This window comes from Drosophila innubila, chromosome X (genome assembly GCF_004354385.1).
Source record: "Drosophila innubila isolate TH190305 chromosome X, UK_Dinn_1.0, whole genome shotgun sequence".
Classification (NCBI taxonomy): domain Eukaryota; kingdom Metazoa; phylum Arthropoda; class Insecta; order Diptera; family Drosophilidae; genus Drosophila; species Drosophila innubila.
In genome coordinates, this window is record NC_047626.1 from 2290815 (window position 1) to 2314923 (window position 24109).

The following is a 24109-nucleotide window of genomic DNA, read 5'->3' on the forward strand; positions in this document are numbered from 1 at the left end:
TCAACAAAGAGCAACTAAAAAAACAATATTATAAATTTTATATTATGAGTTTATGCCAAAATATTGGTATTTTTCCCATGGTGCAAATGACTAACTAAACTAAACTAAACTAAACTTAACCAAACTAAAGCCGCTAACACGCTTAACTGGCCTATTGTGGGTATGTGTGTGTGTGCGTGTGTGTGTGTGAGTAACTGTAACCATGACGTAGGAGAGACAGACAGACAGAGAGAGAGGGAGAGAGAGGGAGACAGACAGTCAGGCAGGCAGGTCGAGCTTCAGGTCCATGTCCACGGATATTGCCCATCGAGTCAACTATAAAAATAAACAAAAGCACCGACGTTCCTCAACTAGAATAGAACTGCGGCTATTCCAAGTTATTTTCATCCAAAGCATCTGCAGAAAAGCAGCAACAACAACAACAACAGTAAACACACACACACACACACACGCGTACACATTGAGGAAACCAAAATAACAATGAGAAAGCATTTTCCCAGGGCGCAAAGAATACTTAATGCTCTATTTGAACTATTTTTGGTTTTTGCGCCTAAAGCACCAAATTAATCAATTCTCTAATCCAACTCAATTTAATGGGGTATTCCGAATTTCATAAACGATTTTTAATTAATAAAAAAAAATAAAATAAAATCTTTTTGGTATTATAGAAAATATGTTAAAGAAAATTTTATATTTATTTTAATTTATTTAAATTTAAAAAAAATGAAATTGAAAATAGTTTGGTATAGCGTATGTTTTTATATAGCTCAGATTAAGACTTCTATATACAGCTAAAGTTACTTCAAAAATGCAAAGTTGAATAAAAATACTTTTATATATTTCTAGCATAGACAATCTATATAATAGTTTAACTTCCGCACTGAATTGGCTCTGTAATAGAATTCTAAATAGTATTTAATACTAAAACACAGTCAGTTTTCAAATTTGTAATCATTTTCTTTAAAATGATTGAAATTAATACAATTATTATATTGTTTTAAGACAATTAATGTTTGTGATTGCAAACTTTTACATTTACTATAACGAACACGTTCTGTTAACATTTTAACAGCGTCACATTAACAGCATTATGCTATTGATGCTTCTGCTAATGACTCAATTAAATGTTAAAGTTTAAATAGCTAAAATTTCATTCCATTGAACTTTAAAACTTTTGAATTTCAACTGTTAACAAATTGTAGATAATAAATGATATGATTGGGTAAAGTTTTGAACGAAATGTTTGAATAATCAACAAATAATTCGTATTATTATTCGATTGATATATAAAAAAAATGGTAAATATTTTGCTTAAGCTTAAACACTAATTAAGAAGTCTGCTTTTATAATTTTTTTTAGATATTCTGCCAGTTAAAAGATGAATTAATATAAAATTTGTAAGATGTTAGAGTAGTGTTCTTTAAGGGTATTAAATAGGTGGGAAATATACACAGATGTAAATCAGAAAGCGACTCGATCGAAGGCAAACACTGCGAATATTGTATTTGTATCTGTTGTATTTGTATCTGAATTGCTATCGAAAACAAATGCCCATAAATACTCGATTCTCTACATGTATAATATACGAAATGTACAGATGTATTTATGGTATATTTGGACCGTTCCCGTTTGTGCTTTGTCTTTGATATATTGTTTAAAGTGCTGCTGGCATATGACCTAATCGATTTGCCGCCAAGTCATCTCTATTAGTGATTGGATTCGATATATACAGATGTGTATATATATATGTATATATTGTACAAACAACTAGCTAACTCGTCTCTCGGCCAATTCTCATTAAATTCGATAAAAAACAAATGAGCATTACTCGAAATATATATATGTAGATGGTATTAAAAAAACAAGAATAATGTACACACAGTTCTTGGTAAATTACGAAAATCACCTGCGCCTTCAAATTGAACACTGGAATGCGGGCATTAACATTGCCCCCAATAAACCTGACAAATCCCTCAGTTAACTCAACTTGACTAATGAAATCCAATTCGGGAGTTTTGGCCCTCGTCTTCAATTTCGTATATATTTCTTTTCTTTTCTTTTCTTTTTTGAGGTCAGGGTCATTTAGTGTTTGAAGTTGTGCAAAGGTGTTGAAAGGGGAGTATCGGCTATAGGGCGTTACGTCGTCAATTACTTTAGTATTTCCTTTGGAGTAAAGCAAACAAGTTCTCTCGTCACCTTTTTGGCAGTTGTACTATTTTTTTTTGGACTTGAAAATCGATTGTCGTCTTGACTTAACTCGTAAACGAAACAAACTTCGAATTTTGTGTTAAACGGACCGCAAATTCCCCTGTCATTTTATTGTTGTCATAATAAATTGCATTACGTTTCGCATTCTTAAAAATTATTTGTGACCCAGGTTACACACACACACACACACTCACGTGGCAAGACATCAGGTTGTCAAGTGCAAGAGAAAAATCTGCCAACGAATGTTACGAATGTATTTTCCCCCCATCTTGCCGTTTTCTTAGAAAACACATAACTGTTTTGACGTCTTCTCAGCAGCTTTGCAGTTCATATAATTTTAAACAAATTTTATAAACTTTTCTACAAATTTAACAGACTGCTTAAATTAAAGGCAAACAACTTAAAAAGTCAAAAAAAAAAAAACAAAAAATTACCATATATGAACTTCCTGTCATTATTTGACAACAGTTTATAAATGTAGCTTAACAGCTCGTAAATTTAACAGTATGTTAACATAATTGTTACAGTTACATATATTTTCAACAAATTTCATATTTTCTTTCATAATTTCACATATATATTTTCAATACAACTGAGCAGTTGAAAATTCACAGCAATTATGTTTGTTAACAGTGGAATGTTAGCGTCACCTTAACATACGTACTGTAAACTTTATGTTAGCATTGAATATTTTTAATAATTAAAAAACAAAAATGCTACATATATGCTATATATATTAAAAATTCTTAAATTATAATATAAAATTTTGTCTCATATTTCCACATATTTTAAACTTATTTACAGGGTCTGTAATCATTATAAGTTTTATTATAAAACTCAAGAAATAATCATCATGCTAAGAGTTGTATTTTTTTTGCTCAAAAATAATGATTATTTCCTAAGTTTTATTTTTTTGCTCAAAAATAATGATTACTTTATGAGTAAAATAATAAAAATTATAAATCTGAAGATTGCATAGATTACCCTTAAAGCAAAAAAATTTTTGGCATATTTTACGTTTTTTTTTTGTAGTTACTAGAAGTAAATGAATTTTTTCAAATGATTAAATCAAAAAAATCATTATTTACTGTCCCTGCTTATTTATCTAGAAATAATAAGTAAACAGTGCGCTGATAAAAATATAATTTAAGCAACTCTTTTATATTCACATACTGTTATTGCTCTTTTAAATATATGTTTGCCATAATCTTCAACTTAACTTATGCTGTTATACATTGAATGCAATCTGTTAATCCCATGTTATTGTGAGCGTAATACAGGCTTCAAAATTGGGCCAAAAACAACAACAGAAAGACGTCAACAATGAGATACAAGTTGATAAATTTGAAATAATAGCAAGAACAATATATCAAAATAATTATCAATATTTTTATAGAGCAGCATCAACAATGTTGCTGAAAGTCATAAATAATATGATGCTCTCGTATATTCGAGTATAATTTTATCTGTGCAATTTTAAGACTCAATGAACTTTCACCTCTGCTATTTTTGTTGTTGTTGCTATTGTTGTTATATGAGCAAGTATCGTTGCTGACAGAGTGATGATATATGGCAACGATTGCAGATTGTCGAACAATTTGTACAACTTTAATTGATGGCACATGAGTTAAGCCAATAAAAAAAGCTGGCTTTTATTTTTTTTCTCTTATTGTTTTGCCTGTTACCATATGACGGTTTGAGTTCATTGAAAAAATTAAAAAAAAAAAAACAGCAAAAAATATACGGTTTTATAATATAAAAACATATATTGCTGATAAGCATAAAGAAAAAAATATTATCACTAGAGCAATTTAAAAGCTATAGTATTAAATTTTGGCATATATATTACAAAACAAACTCCAAAACTACCAAAAAAATTTCATCACGATCGGACAATAAACTCTGAAGTTAAAAAACATTTTTATACAGCGTCAGTATAGTCGAAAAATTTATAGAGCATCGACATTATTATTGGAGATATGAGAGTTGTACCATGATTTTTAAATACAAAATTAGATGTCAAGTAATTTGTTAGAGTACAAATTGAAATAAAACAACTTTCTTATATCTAAAATTTTTTAAATACATATTTAGGACCATTTTGTTGCTGAGTTGATATATTCATTTCATAAATTTGGATGTATTAGATATGATGTGTTTTTTAATAGTCCTGCGTTTTTGGCACACATCATAATTATCGATAAATAACAATTTAAATTTATAAATGGCATTGCGCCAAAGCAAGAAGAAGAGCTCATTAAGGCTACAAAGTACAGAGCGAACTTCCGGCGCATTTTGATGTGATTACATATTTATGTACATATGTGTGTGTGTGTGCTGGGTATTTCGCAGTCGTGCACACTCGCCTAAAGCGTTGCCACTTTTTAGACCCCGTCCTTAAAAAAAGTACAGGGGTCTATTAGGTTTGTTTTAACGAATATGTGCGTAATAGGCAGAAGGAGGCGTGGCAGACCCTATAAAGTATATATATTCTTGATCAGCATCAACAGCCGAGTCGATATGGCAATGTCCGTCTGTCCGTCTGTCTGTCTGTCTGTCTGAACACCTAGATCTCGAAGACTATAAGAGCTAGAGACCCCAAACTTGGTATGTAGGTTACTCTATATTGCAAGCAGATCAAGTTTATTTCAAAATTTTGCCACGCCCCATTTATCGCCCACAAATCGAAAAAAAAAATTTCATATCCAAATTATAAGAACAATTTAAAAGCTAGTGACACCAAATTTGGTATGTAGATTCCTCTATCTTGCAGGCAGGTCAACTTTGTTTCTTTTTTTTATCGGACCACTATATCATATAGCGCCCATAGGAACAATCGGTCGAAAATCAAGTTTTAGTATGAAAAACTTTTTTGTTTAATGAGATATTGTAACCAAACTGAGACAATAAGCATATGACTTGGTTTTATATATCCTGTCCAAAGTTGGTTCAATCGGAATGAAAATCTTTTATGTTTTATGAGACATTGTAACCAGTATGAATATGAATATGCATTTAAGTTAACTAAATATTTTATAATTTTTTCCATTATTAGTTTTTGCCATAGTAAGTACGGGGTCTCCGACAGTCGAGTATGCTCGACTGTAGCACCGGCTGACTAGTTTTTTTGTGTTATGGTCAGCGCTGTTGTTGTTGTTTTTCTTTGCTAGGGTCTATTTAACTACATTTTTGGGGCCTTGGATAAGTTAATATTGTTCGAGTACTCATATAGACTCATATAGCACTCATGTTGTACGAATACGAATATGAATATGAATATGGCATGAATTATCGATGCAGGTAAATGTGTGCGACATGTGTGCGTTATAAGCAAACACCTCCTCCGGGTTGCACAGTGTACACTGTACACTGTACACTCAACATGACATATTTAGCCGATAATAAATTTTATATGCGCCTGCGGTGGCGACAAGCGGCCACCAGAGAATGTCACACAAGTGCGACAGAGAAAGAGCGAGAGTTATACACAGAGTGAGCGAGAGAAAGAGAGCGTGAGAGAAGGAGAGAGAGAGAGAGAGGAAGGAAGCTACTGGTTTCTGAAACATTTAAGGCGTTTGCGTTAACGCGACGCGACGCCCGTCCAATTGACAATTGTCCATTGTCCACTCACTGCACTGAGCGAAAAAATCAAGTAATTCGTTAAAAGAAAAAAATACAAAAAATTCTAAAAATTCAAGTTTAAATTTTTTGATTTTATAAGTATATTTTCACATTTTTATTACGTTAAGACAGTAAACGATTAAAATGGCAATGACTCAACATAAAAAAAAAAATCCAAAAAAGCCTAAAATATTAAATTAAAACAAAAAAAAATTTTATCAGAGCCCCAAAAATTATCAAATTGTTAAGTAAAGTTGTGCTTGTATTGAGTATTTGGTACTTAATTAAAGAAAATCCATCATTTCCGAACTTCGGATACAGCAAAAGTTTGATTTTTATCCGGAATCCCAAACTAATTTTCAGAGTACTTAAAACGTCACATTTCGTAATTGATTTCAAACTTAGATTGAAATTGTGAGTTTCCATAATTAAAACTTAAGTTTAAACAATAATTGGGTTCGATTCCTCTTCTTAAAAATTCTGCTATTACACTTAAAAGACTTGAGGCAGCATATAGCCATCTCAAAATAATAAAATAAGGTTAAAAAAAAAAAACTTAAAGTACTTAACTTGAACATTTCGATTTTATTTCAAAATGAATATCTTAAGTACGAAATTTAAGTATTTAAACATTTACAAACTTGAAATTACTTTCAGCCGTATTTAATTTAAATACAATTTAAACTTGACCCATGTTCTTTAAATTCTTAAACTGATTACCAAAAGCTGAGTACCAAAAAATATGAACATTTTGCTTGAAATAAATCAATATTGTTTTAACTCAATTTGTAACTTGTATTATATATAATTGAATTTTTTTTTATTAATATTTTTATTTTTTATTATTTATTTCTATTCATTCTACAGCTTTACTTTGTTCTTTGGTCTTATTTTAAGATTATAAATTAAAGAATTTATGTACTCATTTTCGAGTATATATTTTAAGAATCAAAAATAGTTATTTGAACTTAATTTTAGTGTGACTCTTTTCTCTCTGTGTGCCCATTACACTTTACCCATTGTCTCACTGTCTACACTGATAAAAAAAATGTTCTAAAATCAAGATTTTGGCCTCAGAACTAAGATTATTGGTCTAAAAAATGCGTCGATAACATAAAATTCTTAAATTAAGAGAACACATCTAAGTTTTAAGAACATTTTAAATAAGTCCAAGTTCTTATTTTAAGAATAAATGCTCTTAAAATTAAAATTAAAAAATAAAATAAATAAAAATTATTTTTTATATGTTATTTATAATAATAACAAAATATTTAAGATGAATGTTCTTGATTTTAGAAGTTGGTTTTTTTTTCAGTGTACTGTCCACTGTCCACAGTCCACTGTCCACTGTCCATATGTCCGTATTGGCCATGCATATTAAAGTTGGCCCAGTCGCTGTCCTGACCCTGACTGCGTTATTTAAGTGGGCAACTGAGACGACCTTAAGGTAATTGGGGAAATGGGTGCAAGAAAGAGAGAGGGAAAAGGGGAACCCCCAAACCGAGTTCATTTCAGGCAGGTGGCCTCAATAGCCAATAAGTTATTGCCACTCTTATAGCACGGCCCTCGATATCCGGGTCCGGGTCTGAGTCCAAGTCCAAGTCCGGGTCTGAGCATTATTTGCGGGAAACTAGCCAAAGAACTTTTGAAAATTTAATGATAATGGTCGAGCACGATTTCGATGCCATATACTACTATATATACTTATACCATATGGGTCTTACATATATCCATTATCAATTATCCATGCATATCAATAGTTGATGAGTAAACGTTTTCGAATTGGCAAAAAAAATGCTTGGCCTATTTAATTTTTCTTTCCGACTTCCGGGTCCGCAATTTCTTGTATGACTCATTTCTTATTTTTCAATAACTCAATAACTGAATTATTCAATATAATTGCAATTAAAATTCCAGCTAGCAATTAGAAAAGTTCACAAAATTTCGGCAATTTTATTGGCATACTTAATATGTTAATAACTTGGCCAATTCTCTTTGATCGCAGCGCTCTTAATGGCCATTTTCAATTGTTTTCGTTTTATCGATATTTTCGATAATAAAATTGTACTACAAGTATGATTGAAATATTTCTGGCGCGTTTATTCATCCACAGTATTTGAAATTTTTTACTAATCAATTATATTTGAGTTTTGTTATTCATAAATTTATCGAATTTGAATGTAATTTAAGCAACAAATTAATTAATTATTTGATTGCAATAAATATATATAATTATTAAATATGCCAAGCAGTTTAAGTTTTTTTAAACAATATTCCTTGTGCTCTGAGAAAAATATTAAAACTATTACAAAATTTATAAGTCTAAAAAATGTGTCAAGATCCTATATTTTTGATTTAAGAGAAATCATATGGTTTGTCAGATATTGTATTTATTTCAAGTATTTTTTGTTGAATTTGAATCAAATTAAAAAATATATAAATAATAAGTATTAATAAATGAAAAACTTAAAAATCTTGCAGGAATCGGGGAACCCCAAAAACACAAATTTTATAATTTTAAAACTAGAAGTGGAAAATTTTGTTTTATTTTTGAGCAAGCTCCATGCTCTTTTTATTAAAAGGACATTTCTGACCAATAGATTATCCTCTCTATATAAAAAAGAAATTTTGGACCCACAGCCAATTCTCTCTATATTACAAAGGAAGTGTTGACCAAAGCCTATACTTTCTATATTTAAGAGAAATTTTTGACCAACAGCCTATACTCTTTAGATTAAAGAAATATTCTGACTAAAAGCCTATTCAACGTATTAAAATTAAATATAATAAACTGTAATTTAACTAAAAAATATATAGAATTGGAGCAAGTTGTTAAATTTTTGCTAGACCAAAAATTGGAAATCATTTATTTTAAGTCCGGTGGCTTAATGGTTAGAGTGGCTGACCTGCTGCAGACAAAAGAGTTTCAGTTGGAAGGCCTGGGTTCGAACCCCACTCTGTGCCATGCTAAGAAGAAGACAATTCATCCAAAGAAAAAATAATTAAAAAACAATTAAAAAATTAAAAAAATACATTAAAAAACTTAAATAAAAAAATGAAAATTAGTACAAAATAAAATTAAAATAAAAAAAATAAAATAAATAAACTGAGTTAGAACTTTTCTTAATTCATTAAAAAAAAAAAAAAAAAACAATTATAAAATTAAAAAAAAATTTAAAAAACATTTAAAACATAAAAAAATAGCTTAAAAAATCAAAAAAATTTAAATTGCAAAGTAAAAAACAGAAAAAAAACAAAACTAATATAAAACATAAATTAAAAAACAAAAAAATAACAAAATAAAATAAAATAAACCAATGAAATTTTCTTGTTCACTTAAATACAAATGCAAATTGAGTTTAATAATGTCAAGTTTGTTTTTTAAATATTATAACACTTAAATTATATATGAAATTTATTTAAATTGAGTGCTTACACTTTAAACCCACTAAATTCGTATTTAACGCTAAATTATAGAACAAAATAGTTAAATCAATGTGAAAATATTAAAATTTCACAGCATTTTTTTATCAGTGTATGAATTGAAAAACGTGACGCCTGCAATTAATTAGAAATGTATGGGTATATTTAAGTAGTTTAAATCAGCTGCAATTTGATTCAGTCAGATTGCTTTAAAGCCGTTGGAAGAGCAGCGACCCAATATCGAACTACGAGTCAACTGGCAACTGTCAGCTGCCGACATAAGGTCGATGAGGGTGGGAAGCCAGGAAGTAAAGGGTTTTTGGGTGTTTCGAGGCTTAGAGGTTTAGGTTTCGACTACAAATGGCTGACAAATGCATAAAGTTTTCATTTTCATGATTTATTCAAAATGTGACATGACAACATTTTGACAAACTGTCGGTTGCGTTGACATTTCCATTTGAAATTTTCATATTGGGATCGAGAGTCGAGAACGGTGTGCGGTGCATTGTTGCAGTCAGTGTGGCAGCAGAGTGTGCCACTATTTATGTATGGCAGTGTGTGTGTGTGTGTGATGTCCATTTTGGCAGCTCACAGCTTTTAGCTGCTGTCTCCTTTTGGCAATTTGTGTCCAATTGAATATGGCTCAAAGGCAAAAAGCATTTGTGTGACTTTGCTTAATGATAGGTAGCAAATTAAAGGATATTGCAACTAGCAACTTCTCACTGTCAATTAGAGAGGAAGAGAGAGAGAGAGAGAGAGGCAGACAGCGTGAGGGAGTGAGAGAGAGGGCGCGTATCCTTGGGCTGCTTTCAGTTGATGCTGTTTTGCTCATACATCAGCTGTTGTTGCTAGGCAAATCCATTTGCCAGTTTATCATCATCAACAAGAGCAGAAGCAGTAGTACACTGAAAAAAAAGAACAACTTCTAAAATCAAGAACATTCATCTTAAATATTTTGTAAGATTATTTTAAGACCAAATTACTTAAACTAAGATTGTTAATCTTAAAAATCTTAAACTCTTAATTTTTTAATTTTGATTTTAAGAACATTTATTCTTAAAACAAGAACTTGGTCTTTTTTGAAATGTCCTTAAAATCAAGATGTGTTCTCTTAATTTAAGAATCTTATGTTCTCGACGCATTTTTTAGAGCAAAAATCTTAGTTCTGAGACCAAAATCTTGATCTTAGAACATTTTTTTTTTCAGTGTAGAAGAAGAAGCAGAAACAGCACCAAGAATGCATTCCAAACGAGTTATACTCACTCACACACACGATTGCCACACACATATGTGAAGAAATAAACCCCTAAATACACCATAGCCGACTAAAAGATACCCGATACACAATTTAAATGTATCTAAGAATTTTAAGCCCATTTATTAAGGAGTTTGTGCTGCTAACAACTTAAAACAATCATAACTGTCGATATATTCAATCGATCTTAATGAAATTAAGTGCAATGATTCACAATAGTGAAAGGAATATGATAACATCTAAAAACAGCCACAAATGTCGATATATTCATAACATTTTAAAACAGCCATAACTAACGATATATTCATTCGATAGTTATGCAATTAAGTACGTGGATTGTCCGTTATAAAAAAAGGTAGTGTTTACCATTAAAAAAAAGTGGAATATGTTTAAAATTGTGAGTATGATATCAACCTAAAACAGCCATAACTTCTGAGGCATTAAATTGATCTTTTTGGGATTAAGAGCGATGATTCATAATAATAAAAGAGAATGTTCACCATTAAAAAGTGTGGATAACATTAACATTTTGATAACATTTTGAATAAAGAATCTCTAGCTTTTACATTGATAAGCTTGACACTTTATTTTAAATCCCAAAATTTTCAAAATAGATGGAGTTTTGGAAGATTTTCGGTTGTTGGAGTTTTGGCAGATTTTCGGTTGGTTTCGCTTTCTGTGGCACCCTTATAAAAACGAATATTTTTATAAATAAATATAAATATAAATATTATATAAAATTAAATAGCCTCAACTTCTAATGCAATGTTTCCAAAAACAAAAATTTACAACTATTCTAATGAATTTATAATAATTTTGTTGTATAAGATATATATATCTATATATATGAAACTCTTTGATCTGATTTACTGATTCACTGATTATTGCACAGCCCAAACCATAAGAACTAGGAGCCTGAAATTTTCACACAACATAGCTGAGCCAATTTATTTAATTTAGTTTATGTATCAAATTTCTTAAGACTAGCTCTAATAGAGACGTGCAAACAGATTGAAATGGCAATATTGACTCAGATGTTGATGCTGATCAGGAATGTACAGTATGTCTAGTAACTGTTTTGACAAAAAAAGAAAGACAAATCGTATTTTATGTTTTTTTTATTAATTAAATATAAAAGAATTCGATATACCCTGGTACTCGCCGTAGAGTACGGGTATTAAAATATTGCCGAACAACGTGACTAGGACAACGACAATTGCCGTTGACAAAGCAACGCACAGCAGCTAAACTTTTGGATTGAGAATCAGTGTGAAGGTGGCAACTGGGTGTGTGTGTGACTGTGCGGGTGTGTGTGTGTGACTGTGCGGGTGTGTGTGTGAGTGTGCGGTGGTGGTGGGAGTGTGTTTTTGGCTCTGGCAGCCAGCAAGGAGCCAGTGAGCCGTAGTCGGAGCCGTAGTCGCTGACGGAGCCTGGCACCTTACGCAAATCGGCGCTTGCCAATGCGCAGGACGAACCGAAGGACGCACCAAACTCGAAATGCAAAAGACAAACCAAACCCAAAAACGGTTGCTCTTCTACCTCTGCTTCCTCTTCTTCTTCTCATTCTTCTTCTGCCAGCTCTAACTCTACCTTTTTCTGCTACTCCTTCAACTTTTTGTACATATATTATTTTTTTTTGATTTGATTTTATAAAATGGCCAACGAATGCCAGGCACCAAATAAATATACTATTACATATTATACAATATACAGTCAGTCAAAAAAGTCTTTAGACAAAAGAACGAAAATTGAATATGTTATTTATAACTTGAAATACTGAAACTTAATATTTAAGCTTAGTTCAGATAGAAAAATAAAAAACAAGCATTTTTTCTTGCGATTTTTAAAAGTTGTCACAAGAGTTACTTGTCTCACTGTCTGTATACTAGATTTAGTTGTGTAAAGGATTAACTTGTAAAGTTCAATTTTGATTTTCGTATCGCGTGCCAGGCACGAATTATGTTTAGATCAAGCTCAAAAGCTCAAAGTTCAGTTTTCAAAACGAAGCCAAGCAGACAACACAACAATAACAAAAATAAGAGCAACGGCATCACCAGTAAAAAAAAACCCAAAAAATAAATGAATAAGAAAAACAACAATAACAATAACAACAGGAGCAGCAGGAGCAGCAAGCACGCCAAAGTGCTATCAGGCGGCATTCCGGCTGCTCTCTCTTGCTGCCAGTGTTGCCAACTCTTCAGGATCTATAAAAAAGCTATATCAACATTTAAAAAAAAGCTAGAAAATAGTGTTTAGGTTGATTTACACCTTGCACTCATTAAAAATAGGCAAATAAATTGCCAGCTGCGATCCTTTAGAGCATACATTTCAGAAAAAGAAACCATCTGCTAAAAACTCAGACTCCAAGTGCTAGAAACACTCAAATAGGCTATTAAACCAACTATAAACCCATTCTTAAACACCCCTGACACATAATGATAACAATAATAATCATATCTTATACTATCTTATCCTATACTATGTTCATTATTTCATTATATATTTTTAAACAAACTTTTAACAAAAAAAAAGGTTTTACAACAATGTATATAAAATAGTAATCTAGTAATTATAATTTGGTATATTGTTGGAAGTTTGTTAACTTAAAAAATTATTAGAGTTTAAAGTAACAGTTTGTATCGCGATTGACCTTCGAAAAACTCTAGATCTGGCGTGAAAAAAGTTGCCAACACTGCTTGGTGTGGGTGGTGTTGTTGTTGTTATTGTTGCTGCTGCTACTGTTCTTCCTCGTCTTCTGCTCTATTGTGTTTGTTGTTATTGCTGCTGTGAGTGTAAGTGTACCCAGTTGCCACAATAACATAAAAAAGGACAACCGAGACGGCAACAGCAAAAAGGCAGCTGCATGAGCGAGAGCGCAGCTTAAAACGAGAGAGACACGCGCAGAGAGCGCAGAGCAAACGACGTTTCAGCAAGAGAGAGAGAGCGGCGAGCGACACACACACTCATACACACACACAAGACAATGTCAATTCATAATTGTCAAAAAAAATAAAAGCCCCACACACACAAGCAGACAAATATGCATATAAAACAAACAAAAAAGGAAAACAAAAATGGCGAGCGCAAAAAAATGGCGAAAATAAATGAATTTGCTGGCAAAAAGGAGATCAGCAAGCGAAGCGGCGCCACAAATCAAGTGTAAAAGTGTAAAAAGGCAGCAGCAGCTGATGTGGATGTTAATGTGGATGTGGATGCTGATGTGAGTGTGTAAGTGGATGTTGTTTCGGCAGCTGTCAGCGAGCAGCATTAAGCGTTGCCGGACTTAGCTCCAAAATGTGAAAGGCAGAGTAAGCATTGGATTTGGAGTTGAAATCGGAACTGGAGTTGGAGTTGGAGTCGGAGTTAAGTCGGAGCTAAGCCGGAACTGCGCTCACTTTCATTTTAGGAGGACGTTCGTCAAATGTGTGTGGCCTGTCTGTCTGTTGCTTAGTCGTTCGGTCGGTCAGTCGGTCGTTGGGTCTGTCGGTCGTTTTGTCGTAGCATTTATTCGCTCGGTCGGATTGTGTGCGACTCTCGTGTGCAGAGTCTCGTTTCACATTGCCTCGTATTGTGGTCGAGTTAATTCGAACTTGGTCGTCATCGTCCTCAACGCCGACGTCGTCGTCAGCTGCGTCGTCGTCGTCGTCAGCGTCGTCGTCGTCGTTGTCGGTGTCGCTGGGCGTCCTCTACAAAAAGTTAAGATTCAGTCTGTATTGTGTTTACACCCATGGCTGACGTAGCAAGCGCAGAGCTCCATTAAAATACACACTTACTTAATATGTACTTACAATAAAACAATAAAAATCTAACACACATATAACAAAAAAAAAAAACAAAAAAAAACAAACAGCGGCAGCTAAACATCCTAATAATAATTCTATCAAAGCAATAACCAAATCAACCACTCAACAACAAATAAAATAAACAAAAAATAACAACAAAAAAAAAATACTAGCAAAAAAAAAATACAATAACAACAAATTTCATCTGTTTTCTTTTCAAATTTTTTTTCGAGTGCGCGTGTGTCTGTGTCTGTGTGTGTCTTTCAAATGTGTCCAAAGCGTGTGCATGATTGTGTGTGTGTGCGTGTGTGTGTTTAAAAAGCACAATAACAAAATTTTCGATTCGTAATTCGTTTCTAATTCAAACAGCCGCAAAGCGTAAGCAGAACAATTAAAATACCAGCAAAAATAAAAAGAAGCACAATAAATATATATATATATATATATATAAAAAAAAAAAACAGCAACAACAACAACCAAAAAAAAAACACTATGAAAGCCGAAACGATACGACGGATGTTCGAAAGCAGTACCGCTTCAATGTCGTAAACAACAGGAAGAAACGCTAAGGGCAACCCTCGCATCCCCTCGCTAACAAAGGCAAAGGCAAAGGCAACATCGAGGCATACACAAAAAAGTACGATAACTATGCTTAACTAAACTAAACTAAACTTAATACATAAACTCACAAAGTATCCACATGGCATCCACAACAAATCCACCAAAAAAATAAAAAAAACAAGGCCAACAGCAACAATAACAACAACTGTTTAACAAGCTTATCAAACAACCTTTTTTTAGACTACGTTTACTATTATTTAAATTTAAAAATTGTTTATTATTAAATATCTATTTGTTAAGAGTCCGAATCTTTTTCTTACATTTATATTACATTTTATTTGAAGATCCAGACTCTATTTTCTACACTAAACTTAAAAATTGTATATTGATTTGTGAATATTTGTTAAGTAAAGTTAAACTTATTATTAAGTTCATGTTAAATGTTATTTAATGAAAGCGACCCTATAATTTACACTAAACCACTTTGTTACATCTGTGACAATTTAAATTTACAACAGTATATTATTAAATATTTATTTATCAAGTTAATTAACTTTTTTAAACTTAGTTTTACCACAATTTATATTTTTTTAACTGTAACACATATTATTAAATATTTATATGTTAATATTTGTTTAGTTCCAAATATATATTAAATTTATTTAAAATGTTATTAAAAGAAAGGGCAATTTAAATTTAGTATTGAATATTATTTAATATTTATTTGTTAATATTTGTTTAGTTGCAATTATATATTCAATTTATTTGAAATGTTATTTAAAGAAACGTCAATTTACATTTAAAATTGAATATTACTTAATATTTATTTGTTAATATTTGTTAAGTAAAGTTAAACTTATATTAAATTTAATTGATATGTTATTTAAAGAAACTGACCCTATTTTCTAGACTTAATTCACTTTACGAATGTTTCAATTTATAAATGTAAATTTTAAATAATTATTTTTTAATATTTGTTACGTAAAGTTAAACTTCTTATTACTTTTATTTTAAAAGTTATTTAAAGAAACTGACTACTCTAAACCCAATTAAAATTTAAAATTGTAAAGTTTTGTTAATATTTATTTTGAATATTATTTAAAAAAAACTGCGCCTATTTTTTACACTAAACCGACGTTGTAATTAACAAAATTTATTTTATTGTTAATTTTTGTTTAGTTAAGTTTATTTATATTTTAATTTATTAAATCATTTTTTTTTAATTTGATATGTCAGTTAAAAAAACTGACCAAATTGTCTGCACTGAATGTGTTTTTAAGTTTTATTTCAAACTTAAACAAATTGCTTCAGTGAACAGCTTTCAGTTGACGTGAATAAAATGGAACTTTTCAACACTGGCCATAGTTTATTTGTATTTTTTGTGTGAAAACTTGCTAACTTTTAGAACTATTTCGTTCAGTTGCCAGTTTGTTGTTATTTTCCTCAACATTTTTTGCTTAATTTCTTCCATTTTTTTGTTGCTTTTTGGGTTAACCGGCTGTCGGACGCTTGACAAAAAAATGCTTCATCAAGCCGGTTTCAGTGGCAGTTGCCAGTTTCCGGCTTGTTGATTGACATTTCCGCAAACGTTTGTGTGTGTGTGTGTGGGTAGAAGGGAAAGGGAAGTGAAGGTACTTGCTTGTTGTCACATGTTTCAGTCGTTGCCGGCTGATTGTGGTTGTTGTTTTTGTTGTTGTTGCTGTTGTTGCAAACACACAACTTTGCCACAGCATCTCAATAGCTTATGCAATTCGCTAGCTTTGATAAACAGAGACACAGACAACAAGAACTTCTCAGTCCCTTCCGTGCTAAAAAAAAAAAAAAAACCCCTGCGGAGTGGCTGTTGAAGTGGGTGAACTGAGTTTGTGCCCACTGTGCGGTCGTTATGTAAGGCTTATGTAGGTAACACACACAAACACACACAAACACACACAAACACACACTCATGACAGATAACAACAACTGGCAAAGTGAGCAACGAAACGTGAAAAACTTCAACAACAAAAATAACAGAAGAGAAATGTGTATGGCCAACGTTGCGTATGCGTTACATTGCCTTTTGCACGTTGCGTATACGTCACGTTGCCATAAAGTATGCACTGCATAATCATAATTGTTATGAAATGTGTTAAGGTCTCTGATTTGCTTCCTTCTTACATATTGTTTTTGTGTTTCTCATTTTTTTCTCTTGTAAATTATGGAAAAAAAAAACCAAATTTATTGTACCTTTAACTAAAAGTTTTTTCGGCTTCATTTAAAAGTTTTGGCTGCCAAAAAGTCGTATATAAGCCTTAAGGATAGCCGGGTAAACTTTTGGGGCACTTTTTTGAAAGTTGAATTTTTGCTTGTTTTTGCTTGTTGGGGGGAAAACTATGGCAGCCATAGTTTTGAAGAGAAATTCTCTTTTATTGCATATAGATGTTGTTAATTATGTACAACGATATATCTAATCAGTTGTAAATCGGTTTGGCCATTAAGCAGCAATAACTAGTTATATAAATGTGCTTCAGAATTAATTGAGGGTGGTTTTTTTTTTTAATTTGGATTATAGGCAATTTCTTAATTAAAATGAAGCATAGTATAGATTGAAAAAAGCTAAAATCTGTGTAAGAATAAATGAAATGTGATAGAATAAATTTGTAAATATTTAAAAATACACTGAAAAAAAGACCAACTTCTAAAATCAAGAACATTCATCTTACATATTTTATTATTATTATTTTAAGACCAAATTACTTAAACAGAATTAAATATAAATAAATTGAAATTTAAAAATAAAAAAGTTATATATATGAAAAATAATTTTTATATATTTTTTATTTTAATTTTAATTTTAAGAACATTTATTCTTGAAATAAGTCTTATTTAAAATGCTCTTAAAATCAAGATGTGTACTCGACACATTTTTTAGACCAAAAATCTTAGTTCTGAGACCAAAATCTTGATTTTACACCATTTTTTTAATCAGTGTACGAATAATTGTCTTACATAAATTAAATTCTTGCAGTTTTTACTAATTTTATTGAATTGTTTAGCATGTAAGTAACTGAGTAATAGCTTTTGACTCAAATCTCTTCAATTTTCTTGACCCCATGCGGTGTTTTTGACCCAATCGATTGCCATGTTGGTCACAATGCGCTATTATGAGTAATTATAATGATATCGTTTAATTGTTTGATATTGGTTTGCTATCAGCTATTGGTAATCAATCATTGTCGTCAGACTGTAATTAGTTGCCACTCCAATAGGGAGAAAACTCTCCCTTGCTTGCCCTTACTCCAGCTTTCTCAGTCTGTGTTTGTCTAGAGAGAAAGCAAAACCTTAAGCCCAATATAATTGTCAATGTTTGTGCTTAAATTGTTCGGTTATATGACTAGACATCATGTCGTTTTCTCTTTCTCTTTGTCTTTGCGCTTTCCCTTTGTGAGTTTCACATTTCCCATTTTCCATTTTCCACTTCCCATTTCCCATTTCGATTGCTGTCAGATGTCAAATGCTTGGAGTACCTGCAATTGCATTTAAGCACATGTGGTTGGCAACTGCTTCTGGCATTTTCATAAAGTTATTGGCACAATTGACGGTCCTCGGTTCTTGGTCCTTGCTCCTTGGTTCTCGCTCGTCCGACTTCAGTTGACAAACAACTTGTGTTGTTCCACAGTTCGCTTGCACATGTGTAACATGCATACAAATATGACTAAGACCATGTTCATAAATTTATTCTTCAATTTATTGTTGTGTAGTGCAGCTGCCGAGATGAAAAGTGCATTATTATTGCTCCCTCGGGGGGAGTGAAAATAAGTTTGCTACTTCTTCTCGCTATTCTCTTCTAAATGAGCTCTTACGGATTTATTGTTTTTTTTTTTCTTTTAGCTTACATCTTATGCTCTTTTCCAATTCTCTGGAAAGCATTAAGTTTGTAAATAGTCGTGTTTTGTTTTCAATATTTTTTACTCTCTCGCGAGAGCGTTTAATATTCGCGCTGTTATACTGTTATACAGTCCTCTGGTTCTCTCTGCTATATGTTCTTTTTTTTAACTCCTCGAGAGTGCATTAGATATTCAAACCAGCTGTTATACTGGTATACAGTTTCTTTTTTATTATTCTGAGAGAGCTTAATTCTTTTCTCAATGAACTGTTATACTGTTATATAGTGTAGCTCTTATTTCATTAGAGATCATTGAGTTTATAAGCACTCTATTATAAACTAATATTTATTCTCTGACTCTTACTCTCTTAAGAGTTAGTAAGCATTGCTACATTTACCAATTATCTGTTATACTAACATGTATCACACTCATTTATGTTCTTTGCTTTCTCGAGAGAGTGTTATACTGCTGCACATCTTATCTTTAACTGTCTCTTGAGAGAGCATTGCTACATTTACCAATTATCTGTTATACTCTCATATATCTTACTCATTTCTGTTCTTTGCTTGCTCGTAAGAGTGTTATACTACTGCACATCTTATGTTTAACTGTCTAAAGGTTTTTCATTTGCTGTTCTACTGTTATATAGCTTAGCAATCACACTCGTGTGAGTGCATTTTTTATAATCTGTTATAATTTTCTATGCTCTACATAAAAAGTGTAGCATTTCTGTGCAATATTTCCTCAAAAATCTGTTATACAAAAATCTGTTATACAAAAATCTGTTATACAAATAAATTGTTCTCAATTTGAAATTTCTATATATTGAAAAAAATTGTATTTCTCATGTTTTTGTTCAGCCACAGCGGGTCTCTAAAATTTTAGCAGTAAGGAGAACATGTCAATTTGGTTTCTTCCTAAGTGCAGTCTCAATTTTGATTGCTCCTTTTTTTATCCTGCTCCTATTTTTTGCCCAAAGTAAAGCGCTTTTCCTTTGATGGGGCAAAAAGAACTTGACTATGTTGTCCACTCATGTTGCTGCCTAACTGCGTTATCCTTTGACTGGTGTCCTTGTGTTCCTCTCCCCTCCAACAACTGAGTGGTCAGGCTTTTGGGAACACACACATTCCTTAAGGGCAGACACCACAAAGGCGGCCAGGCAGGCAGAAAGGCATCCCATCAATAGATGGCGCCACAAGCCTGTGCGAGTCGTCTAATCTGCATACGTTTCATTTGAAATGTGTGGCACACACCACAGCAATGGGGCAAGTATGTTGCACGTGTCCAGCTCTATTCAGCAAACACACACACACACACTCACTCACACTCACACACACAAATACACAAATACACTTATACTATACGTATATAACTACTAAGAGCCTTTGTACAGCTCATTGCCTGCTCAGAGTCACGAGCTGTGTGAACGCTTTTTCATATTCTTTTAGCCAGGCCAAGTTTTTACACACACACACACACAGAGAGAGAGAGAGAGAGAGACTGCCGTGTTGTGCCTTGTATGTAAATAGAAATCCCCCAAAGTTACACATTCTTGTTGACCACATGTCCAATTTCAAAACAAATTCCTGCCTCACTGTCAATCGAATCATTTTTTTTAATCCAACAAATCAGTGTAATTGAAAGCTTCAATTTGAAACCAAGAATCAAAAAGATTGATTTATTTCAAGACAAGAAAACCATATTATTTTGTTTTTAATCTTTCAAGCCAATAAAATTTTTGAAATTATAAATAGCATATTCTTAAAAGACTATGTGTTAATCTTAAAAAGGACACATTTCATTTTCATGTCAAATTGTACACCAATTTGGACCTGTAAAGTGGATAGATCTAAAATCTGGCCAACTTCAAACTTTCAAAACTTCACATTGTCATAATTTGTTCCAAACTAAACCGATTTTCAAACGGAATGTGATTTTAAAAATGAATTAGCCGTATAATTCCTTCTGCATCTAAATTTATTTAATTTGAAAAAAAAATTATTTTCGTCTTAATCTTGGGTTTGATGCTAAGGGTCCCCCCTTTGAAATTTTGAAAATTTAAATTTTTAAATCTCATATTTTCACTTTTAATCAACTCCTTATATCGTAATTAGTATAAAACAAAACTTTAAACTTGATTCTAAGACCTTTCATTTTCTAGTCAAAAATCATTCGAAATTCCAGAAAAATTTTGACTTGTAAAGTGGCTAGGTCAAAGGTCGGACCAACTTTCAACTGTCATAACTTTGCCAAAACTGAACCGATTTTGAAACGGAATGTCATTTTGTTTATGATTTGGCCTCTAAATTCATTCTGCATTTAAATATATTTAATTTTTGAAAACAAATTATTTTCCTCCAAATCTTAGATTCGATGCTAAGGGTCCCCCCTTTGAAATTTTGAAAATTTTAAATCTCATATTTTCACTTTTAATCAACTCCTTATATCGTAATTAGTATAAAACAACACTTTAAATTTGATTCTGAGACCTATGATTTTCTTGTCAAAAATCATGCCAAATTCGAAAAAAATTTTGACTTGTAAAGTTGCTATGTCAAAGGTCGGACCAACTTTCAACTGTCATAACTTTGTCAAAACAGAACCGATTTTCAAACGGATTGTCATTTTGATCATGATTTGTCCTCTTATTTCATTCTGCATTCAAATTTTGCTAAGTTTGCTAAAAAAAAAAAATGTTCCCTCCAGATCTCGGCTTGAATTTCAATGCAGTGTGTTCCCCCTTTTGGATTTGGGAGGTGTGTGTGTGTCTTACACACATTTTGTGCACATTTTTCGTTGACAAAAGTGAAAGCAATCGATTCAAGGTCAATTTAATTACTTTGTATAACAGTTTGTCGCTGTCTATTAATTATTTGCTTAACGTTGACCTAAGCACAATGCACACACACAAACACACACACACACACACATACAGGCCCCTGTTCCTTTTACCTTCTGCTGCTAGCAAAATCTGATAACTGAAACAATGGGGCATACTTTAGACCCTAAGCTAAGCATGGATGTTATTTGTTTTATGGTCATTTAACAAGCGTGCTTATATGTGCTTAGATGTGTGTTAGTGTGTGTAAGACTACAAATATTTGACTTGTGCATTTTGCATGGAAATTCAAATGAAAATGCGCGCCTCATTTACAACAACAAGTTGCAAGCGCAGTGAAAACAAAACTTGCATCTTAAATAAACTTTGCAATGTTAACTTGCCACAATCATCATGATGATAAACACAATGATAATGATGATGAACGTCAGGCGTTGGCACGTGAAACTTTCCCTTTAGATACTATTTTATTTATTCGAAATGCAAAAAGCCAACAATGCATTGAATTGGAATTGAGAATGGGTTTAGTGTAGTTCGGTGGTTCAGTGGTTCGCTGGTTACCACTTTTGCCAAGTAGCAGAGAACTAGACAAAGTGGCACATGTCTTGTGCGGGGGGTGGGTTAAGAGAAGGGGGGGAGGGGGGGTTGGGGTCTAGCGGGGTCTTGGGAGGCTTCACAGTTGCATGTGCCACACAATGGGGTTAGTTAGTTATTGATTTTCGATCATAACAACCTGCAATGTGCTTGCTTCGTTCGACCCACCGACGATGATGACGATTACGATAATAATGACGATGACGATGACGATGACAAAGCGACCAAGTCAGGCTACAATGTCTCGACCATTTCACTTATATATATACATATATATATGTCGCTTGCATTAGCTTTGTATGGTGTTAGAGGGGGGGACTAAGAAATTTCTTGTCATTGTCAAGTTATCATTATTTATTGGATGCGCCGCTTTGGCACACTTCCAACACAAGACAAATATTAATAAAAATATGCAAGCAAAAAAAAAAAACATGAAAAGGCTGCCATCGAGTGCATGCAACTAAAAAATGCCTCATCTATTAAAAATAATTAATATATGTGATGCTTGAAACAACTCAAAAAACAGCAGAATTCTTTATGCAGGTCGAGTTTTACAAAAATTGAAAAATAAAATCGTCTTAGCTACGTTGTGTGCAAATTTCAGCCTCCTACGTCTTACTCCTAATCAGTGAGTTAGTCAGAAAATGTATGAGTACCCTCAATTTAAGATATCATGATTTTGTGCATTTTTGTTATTCTCTTAGCTACGTTGTGTGCAAATTTCAACCTCCTACGTCTTACTGCTTGGACTTCACAATAATCAGTGGGTTAGGTCAAAAAAGTTATGAGACTTGCAATTTTTTTTACATTTCTCTTATTTCCAAAATAAACTTTTTATGGAAAAGAAGTATAAAAGAAAAAATATGTTCTCCACCTTTAAAAAAAATTACCTAATCTGCATTTATAAACATATAACAAAGATAATTTTAACATATTCTCAATCTCATAAGAGTTTTGATTTGTTTATTATTATTATTTTTTTTTTCTCTTAGCTACGTTGTATGAAAATTTCAGCCTCCTACGACTTTTTATGGATAAGAAGTGTAAAAAAAAATAATATGTTATCCACATAAGATAGAACTAAATAATCTGCATTTTTAAACATATAACAAAGATAATTTTAATTTTTTTTGTTTATTTATTTTTTTTTTTTTATTATTTTTATTATTATTTTTTTTTTTTTTGTGATCAATCTGAAGAGTGGAATTTAATAATTCAAATGCATTCAATCTGTTTGACATTACAAATAAGGAGTTTACATACCAAATTTGGTGTTTCTAGCTCTTGCCATCTCTAAGATACCTTCGATCAGGGCATAAAAAAAACTGCTAAGCATATAGAGGAACTGACTTGAGAAAATTGGTGACTCTAGCTCTTTGAAATGCTGCAATTGAAACTGTCAAACAGACTGATTAAATATATATATATACCTTATAGGGTCTGTCGCGCCTTCTACACAACTTTAATATATTTTCTGATACAGAACACACAAAAATTGTTGATGTTTATCAAAAAGTCTGACAACCTTACAATACACCACTAATAATAATAATTATAGCTTCCTTTCTACCTACCTTCCTTTCTCCTACCCTCTCTTTTCGTCGTGCTCTACTTCTCCTTCTACAGAGGTTGGCAACAAACTCGATAAAAGTGTGTTTATAAATATGACTTGACAACCTTGTCCCAACAAATAGAAGTATATTGTACTAACTACAATACATTTTTCGAGACTTTGACCGAATTGTGCACTCGAGGTGAACTAATTTACTAAATCAAAGTTTTTTAACTCCCTCTTTCATCCCCATAAAGCACAACACACACACACACACACAAACACACCCTTACATACTGAGAGCCTTTGGCAAACTGAAAATATTACTTATACGCCTAATTAAGCTTCAACAAAGCGAACACTTCATTATGTATTTCCTGCACTCGAGACGAAAAATAAATTAAATAA

The 24109-nt window shown here is 32.1% G+C and overlaps 1 protein-coding gene and 1 long non-coding RNA gene across 3 annotated transcripts in view; both read left to right on the forward strand.

Moving 5' to 3' along the window:
- Positions 1–24109, forward strand: part of LOC117794272 (small conductance calcium-activated potassium channel protein) — an 80235-nt gene that overhangs the window by 13946 nt on the left and 42180 nt on the right. The window lies entirely within an intron of this gene.
- On the forward strand, positions 13561–14691 carry LOC117794274. The gene is made up of 2 exons (XR_004618404.1): positions 13561–14287; positions 14659–14691. It is a non-coding gene; the product is annotated as an uncharacterized LOC117794274 (long non-coding RNA).